Source organism: Eubalaena glacialis, chromosome 2, assembly GCF_028564815.1.
Source record: "Eubalaena glacialis isolate mEubGla1 chromosome 2, mEubGla1.1.hap2.+ XY, whole genome shotgun sequence".
Lineage (NCBI taxonomy): Eukaryota > Metazoa > Chordata > Mammalia > Artiodactyla > Balaenidae > Eubalaena > Eubalaena glacialis.
Window position 1 is genome coordinate 25,009,688 of NC_083717.1, and position 18,303 is coordinate 25,027,990.

Consider the following 18,303-nt stretch of genomic DNA (forward strand, 5'->3'; position numbering starts at 1 on the left):
CTTTGTTGATTATCTATTTTATATATAATAGTGTGTATCTGTTAATCCCAAACTCCTAATTTATCCCTCCCCACTATGTTTCCCCTTTGGTAAGCATAAATTTATTTTCTATGTCTGTGAGTCTGTTTCTGTTTTGTAACAGGTTCATTTGTATCATTTTTTTAGATTCCACATATAAATGATATCATATGATATTTTATGATTTTGTCATATGACATATCTTTCTCTGTCTTAGTATGATAATCTTTTTATCAAAACCACAGGCAGAGCTGAATACTTCTTTCCTAAAAACAGATTTCGTGACCAGAGATGAGTTTAATCACAGAATTGTCTCACATTCTCAGCCCTTAAGCATCAGTAGATGAAGACTGGGTCAGCTTTGCCAGGCTTCCTTGAGGAACCTTCCTGATCTTGTGCGGTTTGCTTATTGAGTAGAGATGCGTATATCGATTGAATCAACAAGCCGTATTGTGGAGAAAATATCAGACTATCTTCCTCCTTGCGGCTGCTCTCCCATGTGTCACTTTGTGAAAGCTGCTTGCTTTGTGGAAACAAACACATTTTGACTTCTTTTGGGCTCTGTGCCGCCAGCGGAAAAGCCAAGTTGAATCCCATTCTCTCTTCTGAATCATCCTCCAACCTGCCAGCTAAATTCTGGCTGAGGACACTTTGTTTTAGGGGAAGGAAATACAGAGCTAGAAGGAAGCATGTTGAGTCTCAGATCTTAGGCCATTTATAGTGTAATTAGAAACATAATGTTTTGACTTAAAAGCTGATCACATCTGATACAGTGTCAGTAAGACAAGATAAATATTAAACTTTTTTTTGAATGTAATTTTGTAGATTCAGAGCTTTGATGAGGACACCACTTCAAATGCTATTGGTATGAAATCACTTTCCCCCCACTGCTCCCTTGAAAAACTTCGATATGAAATCAGGCTAGAAATGTCCACAGCTTAATAATGAAGATGTGTAAAATATATACTTCACATGTGAAGGGTTTTTAACTAAGTATAAAACACCATGAGTTATTTGGTCGCGTCATAGACGGGGAGAGGGAAAGGGTACAACATATAGCTTCAGCGGAAAGCTGTGAATGCCAAGATACGTTTTGGGAATTTGTTATTCTGAAAACGTATGCCCCTCTTCCCATAAGAAGCTTATTTACATAAAATTATAATATGCGCGATCATTTAAAAGTTTGCTGTGGTGACATCAAGCCTCACCGTACTTGGATTTTATTAGAACAATAGTAAATAGTAGAATTTACTTCTGTGATGGACTGGAATTAACATAATGGCCTTCAATTCACTGGCCGGCCTATGTGATGGGAAGTGACCATATAGGTACTGTATCCTTATGCCCACCTTTGTAGGTCTGGTGCATAGTATGACCTGACATATAGCAGGCTCTCCAAAAATATTTGTCAAATAGGTGAATGGATGCGTGAACAAAGGAAACATGAATCTTGGCACTAAGAAAGAGGATCTAGGTTTTGTAGGTTTGTCTGTTTTGTGTTGTTTTCCCATGATCTAGAGAGAGTGAGCCCTTGGATTCATGTTTGGGTCACAGTGAAATGACAAAGGAAGGAGGTTACATGTGAGTCTAGCTGATGCACCATTACTGATATAACCCAACAGTGTGGAACTTTCTGCGTGGATCTTGGACTTACTCTTTCTATTTGGCAAGTACCTTCCTGTAACTGGACAGGAGATCCTTTCAGATTGTTTGTGTTTTTGAAATAAATTGGGATCCATGCTATCTCCTTGGACCAATTGATCCGATGCCAGGTTTACTCTCTGCTTTACTTTCATAAAGCTTCCAAGTTTACAGGTACTCCTGTGACACCTCAATGCCTTCTGTCACTGTTCTCGATATTAGCCTAAAACCTCTTCTCCTCTTTGATTTGCTGGTTTTTTCCTAACTCTCCTTCCTTCTTACTATTTGTTCTTTTTTCTCCCTCTACCTTTGACTTTGTTCACCAACCCCGTCCAACAGGATTTCATCTGTAAAATCAATCTTAAAGCCCATTTTGATCATTAATCTATCACATTCGTAAGTACTTTACCTTAACAGAAACTATTCTTGTATAACATGCTCCAGCATATGAACTTTATATTTTTCTAATATCCAAAATAAAGAAACCATCCAGGTTTTAGTGATGACAGCAGCAACATGTGTTTGCTTTCCTTTCCCCATGTTTGTATATCGTTTCACTTATTTTTTCTTTTCTAACCACTGGGCTGGCTTGCTGGTCATTTAACAGAATCTAGCCCTAAATTGAAGAGTATAGGTATATTTTCTTAGACCTCAGAAAAGGTAGCAAGTTGCCTGTGATTTCCTTTCAATTAAATCCCTAAGCAAGCCTCATGAGAAATCTCTAGATTTCAGTCAATATTAAAAAGAAAAAAAGAAAAAGAAGAAAATGAAACTTTCTGGTCATGGTTTTGTCTTTAAGGGAGACAGATTAAGCCTGTGACATTACACAAAGAGCCCAGAGGTGTTTTGGTTAATATTAGAATTGAATCAGGCCACCACGGGTCCATGAAGCTGCAGGTAGAATGATGATGGACAGGTGAGCCCCGAGAAAGGCGCTGGGAAGCAGCTCAGCCTGACTCGGTGAGTCAGGAGGGAAGCCTGGTTTATTAATTAGGGGAGCCGCCAGCAGCTCAACAGCGGTGAGGACTGGACGAGCCTTGGATGGGAAAATGTGAAACAGGACCCCATGCCAGTGAGGGGCACATTCTTATAGTGACCGTGTGACCGTTTGAAACTCACGCCTGAGACACAGTGGCCGGTCCTGGAGAAGTCGGGGAGGAATAGGGAGTCAAGACCAGGCTTGGCTCTGGAGATTGGCAGAAACGGCTGGCACCGGGAGGGACGGGAGGAAAAAAGGCAAAAAGGGAGTGCGTTGGGCAGAGCATCAGGGCAGAGAAATTAGGCAACTGTGGGTGCAGGAAGGCTGTTGTGTTGGAAGTTTTTGAAGGCAGCTGTGCTCCAGGCCAAACTTGAGTCCTGGAGAGGGTGGTTTGCAGGTACCCAGGAGGGAAGAAGGCCTCTTACTTCTAGACTTGAGAATTGGGCCAATGAACGTTCACCGTGGGGCGCCCTGGGGGCTGAGCTGGGGATGTCGGGAACCTGGTCTTGGGTGGGGAGGAGTTTTGACTTTGAGCAGACGTGAGGGCTCTGCAGGGGCCTCCTGCTCAGTTAGCTTTGCCCGAGGACCTCGAGCAGGACCAAGCCCACCCTTGGGGTGAAGGGTGCAGGGAGCGGGAGGGGAAGGGGAAACTTTGCCTTATTCGATTTCAAGGCCTCAGGGGTGACAGAGACAGAGGAAAGTGGTTGAAGCCAAGGCTGAGGATTTAAAGGCATCATCCCCGTTTCTATCACTTGTTGCAAGGTTCACGATATCCTGATATACTCTTCAAGGAAATCATGACTTTGCAGTAAGGCCGGCTGTTCTGTGTTTGGTGTTGGCAGTGACGACGGTTAGAGCTGCTTTAGCACAGCCCAAAATGCCTGAGGGTTTCTAGGATCGTTTAGGAGACAGGACCATGACATCTTCGTTTGGATAAAATGACTGAAGAGCGTTATGTCTGCCATCTGCACATCCCTAATACAAAGACCACTTGGACGGCATCCTTGTAACAATATCCGCTCCCTCCGGGTCCCAGCAGCCTCCTGAACCCTGGTGCTTACTGAGACCGCAGTCACTGTTTGTCCTGACGATTCCTGGCACGATCTCCCTGGACCGTAAACTTTGGTATTCTGGCCAAGGTTCAGTAAACCATGCCAGCAGAATCCCAGAATGTTAACCTCTGAGACCAAGTTAACGAGACGCACATCTCTTATTTTCCCTTACCCACTGTTCACAGCAAATGTCTGAGTCTTCTCTGCATTTAGCCTGACTCCAGTCAGAGAAAAGATGTTCGTGATCTTGTAGGCACACTTCAGTGACACACAGACAATTCCATTTAAAAACACACACACACACAGAGTAAAGTAATATTTTACTATATATCTACAAGTCAGATTTTCCCAGATTTCAACTCCAAACCTAAATTCAGGAAATAAAGCCCATGCATTGACATCATTATACTTTGCACCTACGTTTTTTACACATGGCTATCAACTATAACTCATAACAAATTCTTAACAAACTAGGTCTCTTACCCAGAAAAGAATAGTACATTCTGTTTGATGTAGACACTAACTGTCTACATATTAATTTAAATATTTAAATTAATGTATACTTACGTGTTATGGAAGATATATGTATGTAGTTAAGAAAACTTTAAAAAGGTTTCAGAAATTTTCGTTTTTGTGGGTAGAGAGAAGAGTATATATGATGTTTATTATGTTTATCTTTCTATCGAATATGGTTTCAGTTTAAGAGTTTGGGTGTGAAAAGGATGAACTGCCCTTATCTGGAAAATTTCATTATATATAACACTTCCCTTCCCAAGATGCCAAATGAAGTGTCACTAGGTATATTCTGATTATTTATTTTTCCTTTAAACTGCTTCTTATATTCCTGCCTGTTCTGAGTCTTTGCACCGCACACAATTTTTCTCCACTTTGTCTTGTTTCTTGGTTAAAAGCAAAATCATCAATAACTTTAGATGAAAACTGTTGGCAGGAGCATGCTGAGATAATCCAGTTGGAAGACTCTGATTGATTTGGGTCTAAAGAGAAATGCAAGCCTCACCAATTGCGTCTCGGCTTTCTCCAGAGCAGAGTGTCCAAGCACCTCATTTAGAGCCTCTGGCTTTTCTCCTGGCACCTGTTGTTTCACACAATTTTATAAGCCTTCTGCTTCTAATAAATGAAATTATATATCTGCAGGGTTCCCACAAGCAATCAAAGAAACACTGCCTCTCCATCTCAAAGCCCGGGCATCCTCAGAAATGTTGTCCCAGCACCAAGATGTAATACAGGATGATTATTAGATTCTCTCTCGTCTGACAGCTCCAGAGAATCTCCGTAAAAGGCAAGTGCAGCTGCCAAACACTGGAACTCTAGAAAGAGTCACATATAATTTAAAAGTTTTATTGCAGATAATGTGACCCTATTAAAACTTTGCTTTCTGAGGATGCCTTGCATTCCAGAACCTTGGGCTCTAGGATAAAAGGGTGACTTGGTCTGATGCCTCGGGTCCAGTTCTCATCATGCTCAGGGCACACTTTTTTTAGAAGATCTGCCCACCTTCGTGGAAACGTGCACCTCTTCGAGCCTGAAGGCTTCCACCTAATACTTATTTTATTATGTTCCTAAATAACATCATATGATGTTGTGGAAATACGAAGAACTCAGCATGCGACGCCCTAACAACAAAATCAACTGTGTGTGTGTGTGTGTGTGTGCGTGCGTGTATGTGTGTGTGTATATGTAAAGGGCACTAAGAGGTAACAATGCTGTGGAAAAGAAGTTCACATTCTGGGTGCATCAAACTAACTCAGAGGGACTCATCTTGAGCTTCAAGATTCAAAGAAATTCTCCAGGGACTTCCCTGGTGGTGCAGTGCGTAAGACTTCGTGCTCCCAATGCAGGGGGCCAGGGTTCTATCCCTGGTCAAGGAACTAGACCCTGCATGCCGCAACTAAAAGATCCCGCATGCTGCAACTAAGACCCAGCGCAGCCATATAAATAAATAAATATTAAAAAAAAGAAAGAAAGAAAGAAAGAAATTCTCAAATGCTTAGTAAGATAAATTTCAATGGAATTGATTCTGAGATCATTTTATGGTTGGAAGGTAGATCCAAAATGCATTTATTATCAGGCCAGTCCTGGTTTAGTGTGTGAAGCCGGCCCTGAGTTTGGGGTGCCCCAGGCAAGCTTATCTGTACCGGTCCCCTCACTGCCCACAGGACGGTAGCCTCCCTCCCTGCCCTTCAGGCAGGAAGGTTCTCACAGTTGCTTCTGATTATTCCCTGCCAAAACCTCCCAGCAGAAGGAAGGAGAAAGGGTCTGACTACAGAGAAATGTCAATGACTCATAATCATGTAAAGACCAATGATATTTCCAATTTCTTAGGGCTCAAAACAGAAACCTAAGAAAGAAAGTGTTCTTTGTGGGACCGTGGCCAGTAACCAGTGGCTAGCTGTTTGACTCTTGGGAACTTGCCACCCCCTTTCCTACTCTCCACATTCCCACGAGGAAGTGGAACATGGGGAAAGTGACCCAGGACAGTGTCTTCACGAAGAAGAAGAGAATCGTCCCACTTCCTCGAAGTCTCTGATCTCAGCCTAAGAACTAAGACATCGGCTGCTGTCTTTGAAGATGCTTGGTGTATTTCCTATAGTCACTGGGTGGGGTGTTTGTGAACAAAATCCGTGGTGTTTACCAGTAATATCTTCCAGGATGCCTAATACTACAGATGTGTAGAACTGGAAAGGTCATGGACTTTCTTTGTTGGTTCTTATCCCTGTGGCTTATAGCATTGCTTTTAATCAGTGGAGTAGGAAAAACAAAATAGTTCAAAACAATTTAACAAATAATTAGCAAGTTCCTGCTATGGACTAGGTACCGTGTGTTAGCTGCTGGGGGTACAGTGGTAAACAATACCAACTTAGAACTTGCTTCCTTAGATCTTATGTCTATCAGGGAAACAGACATTGAAAAAGTGATTTCATGGGATTTAGGGACAATTTAGGAAAAGAGGAAGATTATGAAAACGAGTGATCCTTGACTTTTGTGAGCCCTAAATGGTAATCAGAAATACTCTTTAAAATCTAAAGTACAAAAACATCAAAAGCTTTATACAACAATACAGATGATGAGGAATCCAGGTGAGAGCTAGGGCTGATCATTGGTTCTAATCTTCCTAAATTAAACACGATGTAAGAACACATGTTGGGATCAGGAGAAAAATCACCGTGGCAATGCATGATGCAAAAGGATATGCCTTAAATGAACCATGCTGCTCTCTTGAAAGAGAAATGCTTAATAACACAGGTGCTTTGAGAGTTCTCCTTGAAAAGCATGCACACTTGGAAATTAAAAGTGCTTTAGGAATTCCAGTTCTTCAAATGGGCACTGTTTGTTTTTTTTTTTTTGATGCTGTTATTCTATCATAACCCCGCCAGTGGTGAGGTGATTTCATCCTTAAAAAAAAAATCATATATTACAGAGTTTTAAAATTAGAAAAGATCTCATTTGAATTCTCTCTAGATGTGTCTCACTCTGCTACTTCCCTCCCCCATTTGTTTGACAATAAGATGGCTAAGACAAATAACAATTATAGCTAACATGTAACTAGTATTCTGTGTGCCAGGTACCATGCTAAGCAATTTGCAAGCCTCATCTTAGCCAATTTACGACAAACCTCTTTTCTCATTTCTGGTTTCGAGATAAAGTATCAGATTTAGTAATGTAATAAACCATAATGGAAAAGAATTTGAAAAAGAATATATATGTATTTTATGTATAAACTGAATCACTTAGCTGTACACCAGAAACTAATACAACATTGTAAATCAACTATACTTCAATTTTAAAAAGGTATCAGATTTAAAGGGTTTCGTTACTTGTGGGGAAGTGATGGAGTGGGCATATATCTGAATCCAAAGTTTGTTCTTATACTATCACATATGTCCCCTTGTTATCTAATTAATTTAATTTTAGTGTTTCTATTAAGCAATTTCAACATCCTTGATGGAAATTTTACAGAGGAGGGGAAAGGAAATAGGAATCAAGCCCAACATCCTTCAAGGTACAAATGAACTTTAAAAGTTGATGCTAAATCCCACCAATAATGAAGATGGATGGAATAGGGCTGTCTCACCCACCACCCACCTGCATTGTCCTCCCAGGGGATCTAGTCTTTAAATCCAGCCCTTAGCTATAAGTGTGTCATTTTTCTGGCTGATGTCAGGTTGAGAAAGGGAAAAGAGGCTCTGAGCAAAGGTTCTTGGAAGAGGAAATAAAAGGGGTTAAGGGGACAGAGATTTAGCACAGGCTTGGTAAGTTGTGTGAAAGAGACCTCTAGACAGATCCTTTCTTTTCAGCTTTATCGAGGTATCACTGACAAATAAAATTATAGTGTACTTAAAGTGTACAAAGTGATGGTTTGATATATGTATACAGTGTAAAAGTATTCTCACCATCGAGTTAATTAACACATCCATCACTTCACATATTTACCTTTTTGTTGTTGTTGAGAACACATAAGCTGTACTCAGCCAATTTCAATTATCAATACAATATTATCAACTATAGTCAACATGCTATACATTAGATCCTCACATCTTAGTCATCTTATAACTGAAAGTTTGTACCCTTTTACCAACATGTCCCCATTTTCCCCACCTCTCACCCCCTGGCATCACTATTCCACTCTCTGTTCCTATGAGTTCAGCTTTTTTAGATTCCACTCATAATTGATATCATGCAATATTTGTCTTTCTCTGTCTGGCTTATTTCACTTAGCATAATGCCCTCAAGATTCATCTGTGTTGTCAAAAATGACGGGATTTCCTTCCTTTTTAAGGCCGAATGATATTCCATTGGATACATAGACCACATTGTCTGTATCCATTAATCTGCCAACAGACACATGTTGTTTTCACACCTCGGCTATTGTGAATAATGCTGCAATGAACATTGAAGTACAATATCTCTTTGCGATAATGATTTTGTTTCCTTTGGATATATACCTAGAAGTGGGGTTCCTGGATCATATGGTAACTCTATTTTTAATTTCTTGACGAAACTCCATACTCTTTTTCATAGTGGCTGCATCAGTTTATTTCCATATAAATAGTGTACAAGGGTCCCTTTTCTCCACATCCTCACCAGCGTTTGTGATCTCTTGTCTTTTAGATAATAGACATCCTAACAGGTGTGCGGTGACAGCTAGCTCATTTTGGTTTTGATTTGCATTTCCCCGATGTAGAGCACCTTTTCTTGTACCTGATGGCCTTTTGTCTGTCTTCCTTGGAAAAATGTTTATTCAGGTCTTTTGCCCATTTTCTAATTGGGTTATTTGTTGTTTTGGGGTTTTGTTTTGTTTTTTTTGCTATTGAGTTGTATCAGTTCCTTATAGATTTTGGATGTTCACTGCTTATTAAATATGCGGTTTACAAATGTTTTCTTCCATTCCATAGGTTGTCTTTTCATTTTGTTGATGATTTCTTGTGCTGTGAAGAAGCTTTATTAGCTTTCTGGGGCTGCTCTAAAAAAGTACCACAAACTAGTTGGTTTAAACAGTAGAAATGTACTTTCTTACAGTTCTAAAAGCTAGAAATCTGAGGTCAAGGTGTCAGCAGGATTGATTCCTTTCGAGGGCTCTGAGGGAAGCATTTGTTCCAAGCCTCTCTCCTTGGCTTAGAGATGGTCATCTTCCCCGTGCGTCTACACAGCCTTCCTCAAATCCCTCCACACACTCCCATTTCCACAGGAATTGTGTCCAACCTGCTTATTATACTAACCTCAGCCATGAGGCAAAATTCTATGTAAGAAGACAATACTGTCATGCAATAGCTCAGGGAGAAGCCATAATTACTTCTTCATGTTAGCATCTCATGTTAACTTCTCACATCTTTTTTTCCCCATTTGGATTGTTTAATTTACTGTAGATCTTTAGAAGTGGATGGGTCCTCTTCCCATCTTAGCCTCAGTTGGACTCAAATTCCTTTCTGGGAACTCAGAGGGAAGTTCCCTTCCTTAAGACTTCAGGAAATTCACCTAAATGAGTTTTCTGAGATAATTAATCCAGTAGTACAATTCCCACCTGGAACTCTCCCCTTCCCCACTGCCCAATCCTATTTAAATTTTGCTCTACTTTGTTTCATACTTCTTCCTTACTGATCCATAATTACTTAAGAGTATGAACACACACACACTGTCCAGGAGACTACTGTTTGGGGATTCTCTGACTCTTTTCATATCCATTTTTCCACTGTTCATTTAAAACAAAGGTTCAGTTGTTCCTTTGCTATTAAAGTTTAGGATTTAATTCTTACGGGATAAGCCTGACATTTTTGCAATAAATTGCAGGAATTGATACACCTAAAGAAATGAATCACACTGAGAATTTAATTAGGTCACTGAAGGTAGAGATTAGGAACAAGAGTTGGAAGACATGGAGACTTAAAACTCAGTTCAAGATGAAAGGTGACTTCATAGAGGGATGGCCCCCTTACACATGCACACACACACAGGCACACACACACACACACACCACCTCCACTTCTTGCAATTCTTAATGTTGGGGCAAGCTAAACCAGACCTGGTACATAATCCTCCGTGATGACAAAAATATTCTGAATCTGTGTTGTTCAATATAGTAGCCATGTAGAAAACAAACTTATGGTTACCATGGTATAAGGTGGGGGGGGATAAATTGGGAGATTGGGATTGACATATACACACTACTATACATAAAATAGGTACCTAATTAGAACCTACTGTATAGCACTGGGAACTCTACTCAATACTCTGTAACGACCTATATGGGAAAAGAATCTAAAGAAAGAGTAGATATAAGTATATGTATAACAGATTCACTTTGCTGTACTCCTGAAATTAACACAATATTATAAATCAACTATCCTCCAATAAAAATTTTTAAAAATTAAAAAAATATATAGTAGCCATTAGCAAGTACATGAAATATGACTATTGCAACTGAATTTTAATTTTACTTAATATTAATTAATCTATACAGGTCCATGTAGCTAACGGCTACCATATTGGACAGTTCAGCTGTGGACATACCCAAAGAAGAATTCAAGGTACAAAGTTTGAGAGTTGGCACCTTTACTAGTGTAATAAACAGCTTGGTCACAGCTCACATGGAAGTGGGACTATGGGGGCGTATTTGAGAGAGGAAGGGCTGCCCCTCACTCATGCAGCTGGCTCAGCCTCATATGCATGGGTGCGAAATGGGAATTCTCAGTGTGTCCAGACTCTGCCCTTCTAAACTCTTTCCAGCATTTCCTAACAAGCACATAATGATCTTGGTTCTAATGCAGTGGTGTGCTGATAAAGATTTAACAACCAGCTCTCAGAGGCAGAGGGAGGAGAAGCCCTGATTGATAACATTTGCCAATTTCTAGGGTGTATCAATAAATAACCTCCCTGTGGATGATTTCAAGCTACCAACACAAAACCACTGAACACAGAGTTGGGAAGTGTGTCCCAGCACCAACTGGGGGCCCTGAAATTCAATTTAATTCTGACACTAACTACCCTCAGTTAGTGCAGACCTCACAAATGAAGGGCAAATTCCTTCACAAGACTTCCCCCACTTAAGATGCCAGTCACAAATTTCAGGCATCCCCAAGTCACCTGTACTTCTGCCCAGCTGACCACAAATTTAGGAGTCTCCCACAATCCCCTCAGGTTCAATGATGTGTTAGAATGATGCACGGGACTACTTAGATTACCATCTTATTATAAAGGGTACAAATGAACAAGTACCTAGGGTAAGGTCTAATGGGTCATCTCATTCGCATAAACTCAGGGATGGTGTAAAGGGCTTGTGATAAGTAACAAAGACACTCCTATCACTCAAGAAGTTCCAAGGGCTTTTGAGTCTCTGTGCCAGGAACAGAGGACAAAGACCAGATATATTCCTTCTTCTATCACAGGAGGAGAGGCACTTGATCTGTCTCCAGAGGTGGTATGAGGTGGCTCAGGCCTCCCACTATTACCTGGCTCTGGATCCTCCTGGAGAGATTTTAACAATCCTGATATCTGGGTCTCCCCTCCAAGGGGCTCTGCATTAATTAGTATGGGGAGCAATCAGGGCACCGAAGTTTTCAAAGCTCCCAAGATATTCTAATGTGTAGCAAAGCTTGATTCCAACAGACAACCCTCCTCTTCTCTTAGGACCAACAAGACAGGCCTCTCTTCATAGTTTGCAGGATATAAACCCAAAGGGTGAGGAAGTGGAATTAACCATTTTTTGGTTTTCTGGGATACAAGGCAGAGTTGCAAGGGATGCCCCCGGCACGCTTTGGGGTCAGCCATTCTATTCCCTTTGTTGCTCCTTCAAGGAGACCAGGCCTGGGATCTTTGAAACCTGGAATTTCTTTATGCCCCAAGCACCCTTCCAGGGCATGGACGCTCTAGCAGGAAGCCCTAAACTAGCCTATGCATCATCATATCATCATCATCATCATCATCATAGTAATAAGGCTGAGCGTGATCAAACCTGCTGGACACAAACCTGGACAGACCCCAAGAGAGAAATGGGGCCTCCATCCAAAGTCTTCATGGGAACCCTACTTTGGCAAGGTTTCTGAGTGAGGCACTTTCCTCTGGGGGCATAGAGCTAAATAATTACCATTAACTGTAAGACACTTTATAGTTTACATAATTCTTTCAGTTAGGTATTTCCATGGTTCCTTCTTCCAGTTTCTTCAAATCTTTGTCTACATGTCACCGAACCAGTACGGCCTCCCTGACCACCCTCATTTTTCTCCATCAGGTTGGTTATCACGTGGAATATTTCACACACACACACACACACACACCCCCAATGCTTCCTCTCCACGCCAGGAGATAAGCCTGGTGAGAAGGTGAACTTTTGTTCACTGAAGTGTAAATAGAAAGTGCCTGGAACATAGCAGCCCTTCTGTGAAATGAAGGGCAGTTTTCACAGAAACCCCGAGGGTGTGTGTTGCTGCCGTCATGATTGTCATGTGCGTCCTGTACCATGCAAAGCTAGGCTTCCCGAGAGTAAGTTAGGGTCTGATGGGGATGAGACTTCAGGGTCCATGTTTGTTATTTTAAGTCACTGAAGCCATTTAGGCCATTCATTTTAAATCATTTAGTCATTGTCATTTTAAGTCAATGAAGCCATTCCCAGGGAACTTAAAGCCCTTGGGAAAGTGTGTTAGGTTCTGCCCAGGTTAGTTCTGTGTTAGGTTAGCTGACTGAGAGGGCAGGACACTGGTTTTAGGACGTGGTGTTGAAGGGGAGAATTCCTCAGGCCCCATTTGTGTTCCCCTCTAATCCTTCTCTGGGAGGAGAGAGCAGGGCAGGTGGAATTGTTTAATTGATGGAGCTGGACGCGCAAAACTCTTCATCCTAACTGGGAACTCTGAAAACCAAAAGAGTTTACAGATAAGTGATGCTCACATCTTTCTCTGAGATGGTGATCAGTCGTCATCCCTAAATATCTATTTAGAGGTGATCCTGAAAATTCTCTTACCGACCTGTCATTACCATTCCTGCACTCATGATTGCCCAGGACTTAATGCGGACCCCCGAGGGGTCTGGCCTCTGCTAGGCCCTGGTGAGCGAGCCCCTGCTTTCATGGACTTTACCATCTGGAAGGGATCTGGGCATCAGACAAGTAAATACTTAAATTATTTGATTAAAATGTTAATGATCTCACAGTGAAGAAGGATAGGGTTTCGTAGGACTGTAATTAATTAAAGGCACATCATCGAACCTGGGGGTCAGAGAGGTTTTGTTGGAAAAAGTGACATCATAAGCTGAAGTTTGACAGATGAGTAGATGTTGGCATTGATTACAGTCTCACAAAATCGTTAAGCTTGATTCTCTAGCTGACGGGCATGTAGTCCACGGCGGGACAGAATTGAAGCACTCCTGCTGCAGAAGGGACAAATAACATATTTTCTTATATATTTATGTCCTGCTAAGCCAGAAGAAAAGAAATTTACATTTGCCCGCTGATCAGATCTATACGGAGACTTGCTATCTAAGTCCGTATAAAGAGGTTCCCATTTCTTTACCTAAAGGTGATATTTAAATAGAAGTGTTATTAGTAATACTGATTTTTTTTTTTAATTGTTATCTGTCTTCATTAACTTTGATATTTCGGGGCCTGTTTCTTGGTTGATATAAACTCAGGTTATAGTGTGAGTCTCCGTTTTAGGCTTTCGGAAAGAATACAGCTCTTAAGAAGAAGCAGCACCCAACATGACAAAGAACAAGACGCTTCCCTCTCGGTAACCCCCAGGCACAGGCTAACTGTGGTGAAGAGTTCTAAATGGCCTTGGAAGTTCCACCGTTCAATAGAGTTTCACATGATAAAGCATCATTTGATCTGAAAGCTACAGAGATTGGGGCCGGGATGAGCATTATGAAGACCTAACTGAAAATGCAGGAGAAAAAAACTTCAGAGTGAGAAGGCTGAGAGCATGTAACAGGCTTTTGCTGTGCCAGTCAGTGTGACTCTGGCTATTACAAATCTATCTTCATGTTATCCATGCCTTCTGCATTGAGGAAAAAGAAAGAAAGAAAAAGAAAAGGGGAGAAAACATTCAGGTAGCCAGAGGTGAGTCTGTGTGAACTCAGGGACCCACAGATGAACAAACGTCTCCATCAGCTATTTAATCCAAGCGTGGTGACCCACAGCGGATGAGGCTAAATGTTGACAATTTCCCCTGTACGTGCTATTGTTGTTGTGAGCAGTGGAGAAGCACAGAGGAAAAGTGCAGCAAGTACTTCATGAAATAGCCTGAAGGAAGTGAGTCTACGACAGGGGCTCTGGGCCCGGGAGTCATGCAGCTGTCTTCTGCAGGAATGCTTGAGGATGGGGAGGACATTGCAACAGCTGACAAAATGCCAGAGAGCACTGTTGGTGCTGAAACAGAGCAGAGAGAAAAATATAGAATCCCAACCGAGGGAATGCTTGCCATGGTGTCATTCTAGGATCTCTTGAGGCTATTTGACCAATTTCCCACTTTCTAGGCAAAATTACATCTAGCCCTAAGTCATTTCAGACTAGTGGGAATTCACCCTATGCTTGCGTCTTGCCATATTGAATCTGCTTGACAAGTCAGCCAGCTGTTAAGAACTCAGCTTTGATGGAGAAGCCATGGGGGACGGTGATAATCATAGTTAACATGTATAATGGCACTTACTGTGTGCCAGGCATGTTTCTAAGTGCCTTATATGAACTTACTGCCCACCACCTTCTTTTTTGTTTTGTTTTGTTTTGGCCGCCCTGTGGGGCATGCAGGATCTTAGTTCCTCCAACCCGGGATCGAACCCCTGCCCCCTGCAGTGGAAGCGCGGAGTCTTAACTGCTGGACCACCAGGGAATTCTCCCCTCTGTCCACCTTCTAATAGTGAGAGAGAAGGACTGCTATAGCCTCTGTTTTACAGTTGGCAAGACTGACACATAAAAAGGACACACAACCTAATGGATATGAATCTGAGCAATCTGGCTCAAGACTCCAACTCTTAACCACTATGGGATGCAGTATCTTTTCAATACGGCAGGACTTGTTCTACCATCATGGTCATATTTCCATTAGAATATTTATGGACAGGTCTGTACAAACAGTGACTCGAAGAATCAGAACTTTTTAGAAACTTTAACCCATTATAATAACAGTGACAATGGATATAGATTCACATCTATTTAAATGCCTTGCAAGTCTGTATAGAATTGGTTGATAACTTGGAATCTTAATTTGGAACATTCTAGAAACTTTCAATTCTGGTGCATTATGTGTCATCCACCAGATGAGGAAAAAACCCCAAAACCTTTAGGATGACCAATTCCTTTATGATCTTGTCCCTGCCCTTCTATCTGGCTTCCCTTCTGTCAACAACTGCCCTCTTGTGCCTTGAACAGCAGCCCTACAATCAAAGGCAGTCCATGCTGTCTCCATCCTCAGTGCCTTGTTGAAATGCCCTCCTTCCCCTTCTCTCACTTACCCGACTCACTCATCCTCATCTTTCTTTCTTTTCCCTTCCAGTTTCATTGAGATATAGTTGACATCCAGCACTGTATAAATTTTAGGGTGTACAGCCTGATGCTTTGACTTACATACATCATGAGATGATTATCACAGCAAAGTTTAGTGAACATCCATCTTCTCCTACAGATTAAAAAAAAAAAGAAAAAAATTTTTTTCTTGTGATGAGAACTCTTAGGATCTATTCTCTAAACAACATTCTTATATAACATACAACTGCATTCATTATATTAATCTTGTTGTACGTTACACCTCCAGTACTGATGTATCTTATCACTGGAAGTTTGTACCTTTTGACCACCTTCATCCGATTCCCCCTCCTTCATCTTTCAAAGCTCAGGCAAATTACCTCCTCCAGGCCATGTCCCATCAAGGCTGAGTTAAGGGTCTGTTCTGGGTAGTGTCTCTTGTCACTTTTGACTACTCTCAGAGCAATCTTCATGTGTCTTGCAATGGACCCGAGCGGAGCAGGCGGGAGGTTACCTGCCACACTTGTGGACCGGTGACCCTTAAAGGCAGCTCCAGGAAGAGTACCTGGTACATGGCGGGCACTCAATCAGCATTTGCTAAGCAAATGTGCCACTTTATGTGGAGAATATAAAATTATGTGGTCTGTATTCGAAAGTCAACTGATAATGTTAATCTTGGATGACAGGATTAACCAGAAACTCCTTATTCCTCTTTTTTTTCTTTCCTTTTCCTTCCTTCCTTCCTCCCTTTCTTCCTTCCATCTTTCCTCCCTCACCTCCTGCTTCCACTCTCCCTCCCCTCTTTCTCTCTTCCTATTTTTTGTTACACTTGGTTGCTTTTCTTTGCAATGAGTATTTATTTTGCGATGAGCACTTATCACTTTTATAACTATATATAGCAAACAAAGTATTTCCATGTTAGAAAAAAAATGAAGTAATTGAAAACTAAGAAATAAACCCAGTAATACCGTGAACCAGAGCCACCTCTGACTGTTGAGTTTTCTGACCAAGATGGCTGAGTTGGGTTGGCAGAGACAGAGGGGTGATACTCTGTCAGTTTTCAGCTCGTCTGGTGTTTTCCCTGGAGTCCTGGGTCCACCCCATCTCTTGGGCTCTACGTGCTGAACTGGAGCATCCCAGACACAGAGGCAGGCACTTCTCTTAAAGACTGTGGTTCCATGTATTTTCTTCCACACGATATTAAGAGAGACACAGCAACCACCGCAACTATTCTGCCAGTTCTCTTCATTATGCCTGACAACTCCTTGGTGAGAGAATGGATTTCTCTTTTGTGAAGGCCACGCACATCTATTGCTCCTCTGGGAAAAAGAAAGACTTTGCGCACATAACGAGCTAGATGGGCTTTGCCACCAGCAAAGCAAGAGCGCCCTTTCCAAGAGGCTACGACGTGTCTCCCCTTGGGACCAAAGAGGCAGGAACAGCGATCACTGCTACAGCCAGAAACTCCATGGAGGCAAAGAAGCAAAGAGATGGGTATTTTGAGCACCATGCATGTGTTCGGCACTGCACTGTTAGGCAATTTCTCACACCTAATGTGATGTGATCCTCTCAGATCTTTTTTTTAATTTAATTTTTATTTTATATTGGAGTATAGTTGATTTACAATGTTGTGTTAGTTTCAGGTGTAGAGCAAAGTGATTCAGTTTTACATATACATATAACCATTCTTTTTCAGGTTCTTTTCCCATATAGGTTATTACAGAATATTGAGTAGAGTTCCCTGTGCTATACAGTAGGTCCTTGTTAATTATCTATTTTATATATAGTGATGTGTATATGTTAATCCTAATTTATTCCTCCCCACGTTTACCCTTTGTTCATAAGTCTCAGATTTTCTTCAGGTAGAATTCTCTTAAATTTTTATGTGTGAAGAAACTCAAATACAAGGGAGTTAAGAAATTAACCTCCCTAAAGTCATATAACTAGCAAGCCAGAAGCTGGGTTTTAAAGTAACCCATAGCCCACATTGTAAAAGCAATCCAGCCCCCCAAAAAGGGGAGCCCGTGTCCTAATTCTGACTCAGAAAATGACTAGTTATGGGTTATTGGGATATATACTTTTAACTTGATTATTTTAGATGTGAAGTATAAAAAAGAAAAAAATCTAGCACCCTGCCCTGGTTGTCACGGAGATAAACTATTCAGTACCACAAAGTCTTTCATAGGGGAACAGTGATAATTGAGATTTTTAACTTCCAAGAATTGTATTCAAGGAGGGTTTCCACCTCATTGACTTGTTCACAGTCTGTTTCTGAAAAAAAATTGGGGTGGGGGTCAGTGGATATTTACACTCATTTCCTGGCGTAGAAAATCTGAGTAGCAAGAGCACATTCCCAGATGTAAATCTCAGAGCTGTATTTCAGGAACCGTAATGGAGGCAAGTCTCTGTTTCCGGTGCGGTGTGTGCATAGTGTGAGAGAGAAAGAGAGAGAGAGAGTGTGTGTGTGTGTGTGTGTGCGCGCGTGTGAGAAAGAAAGAGAGAGGGGGAGGGAAGAGAGGGGGTGGGAGTGAGACAGAGAGTTCTCTAGAAGCTCTTTGAAGTGCCAGTCTATAGAGGTAAACATAAAACAGAGGCAAAGGACTGGAAAAAAAAATGAGTTAGTCTCTAAAAGAAAACAGTCTTTAGACAGG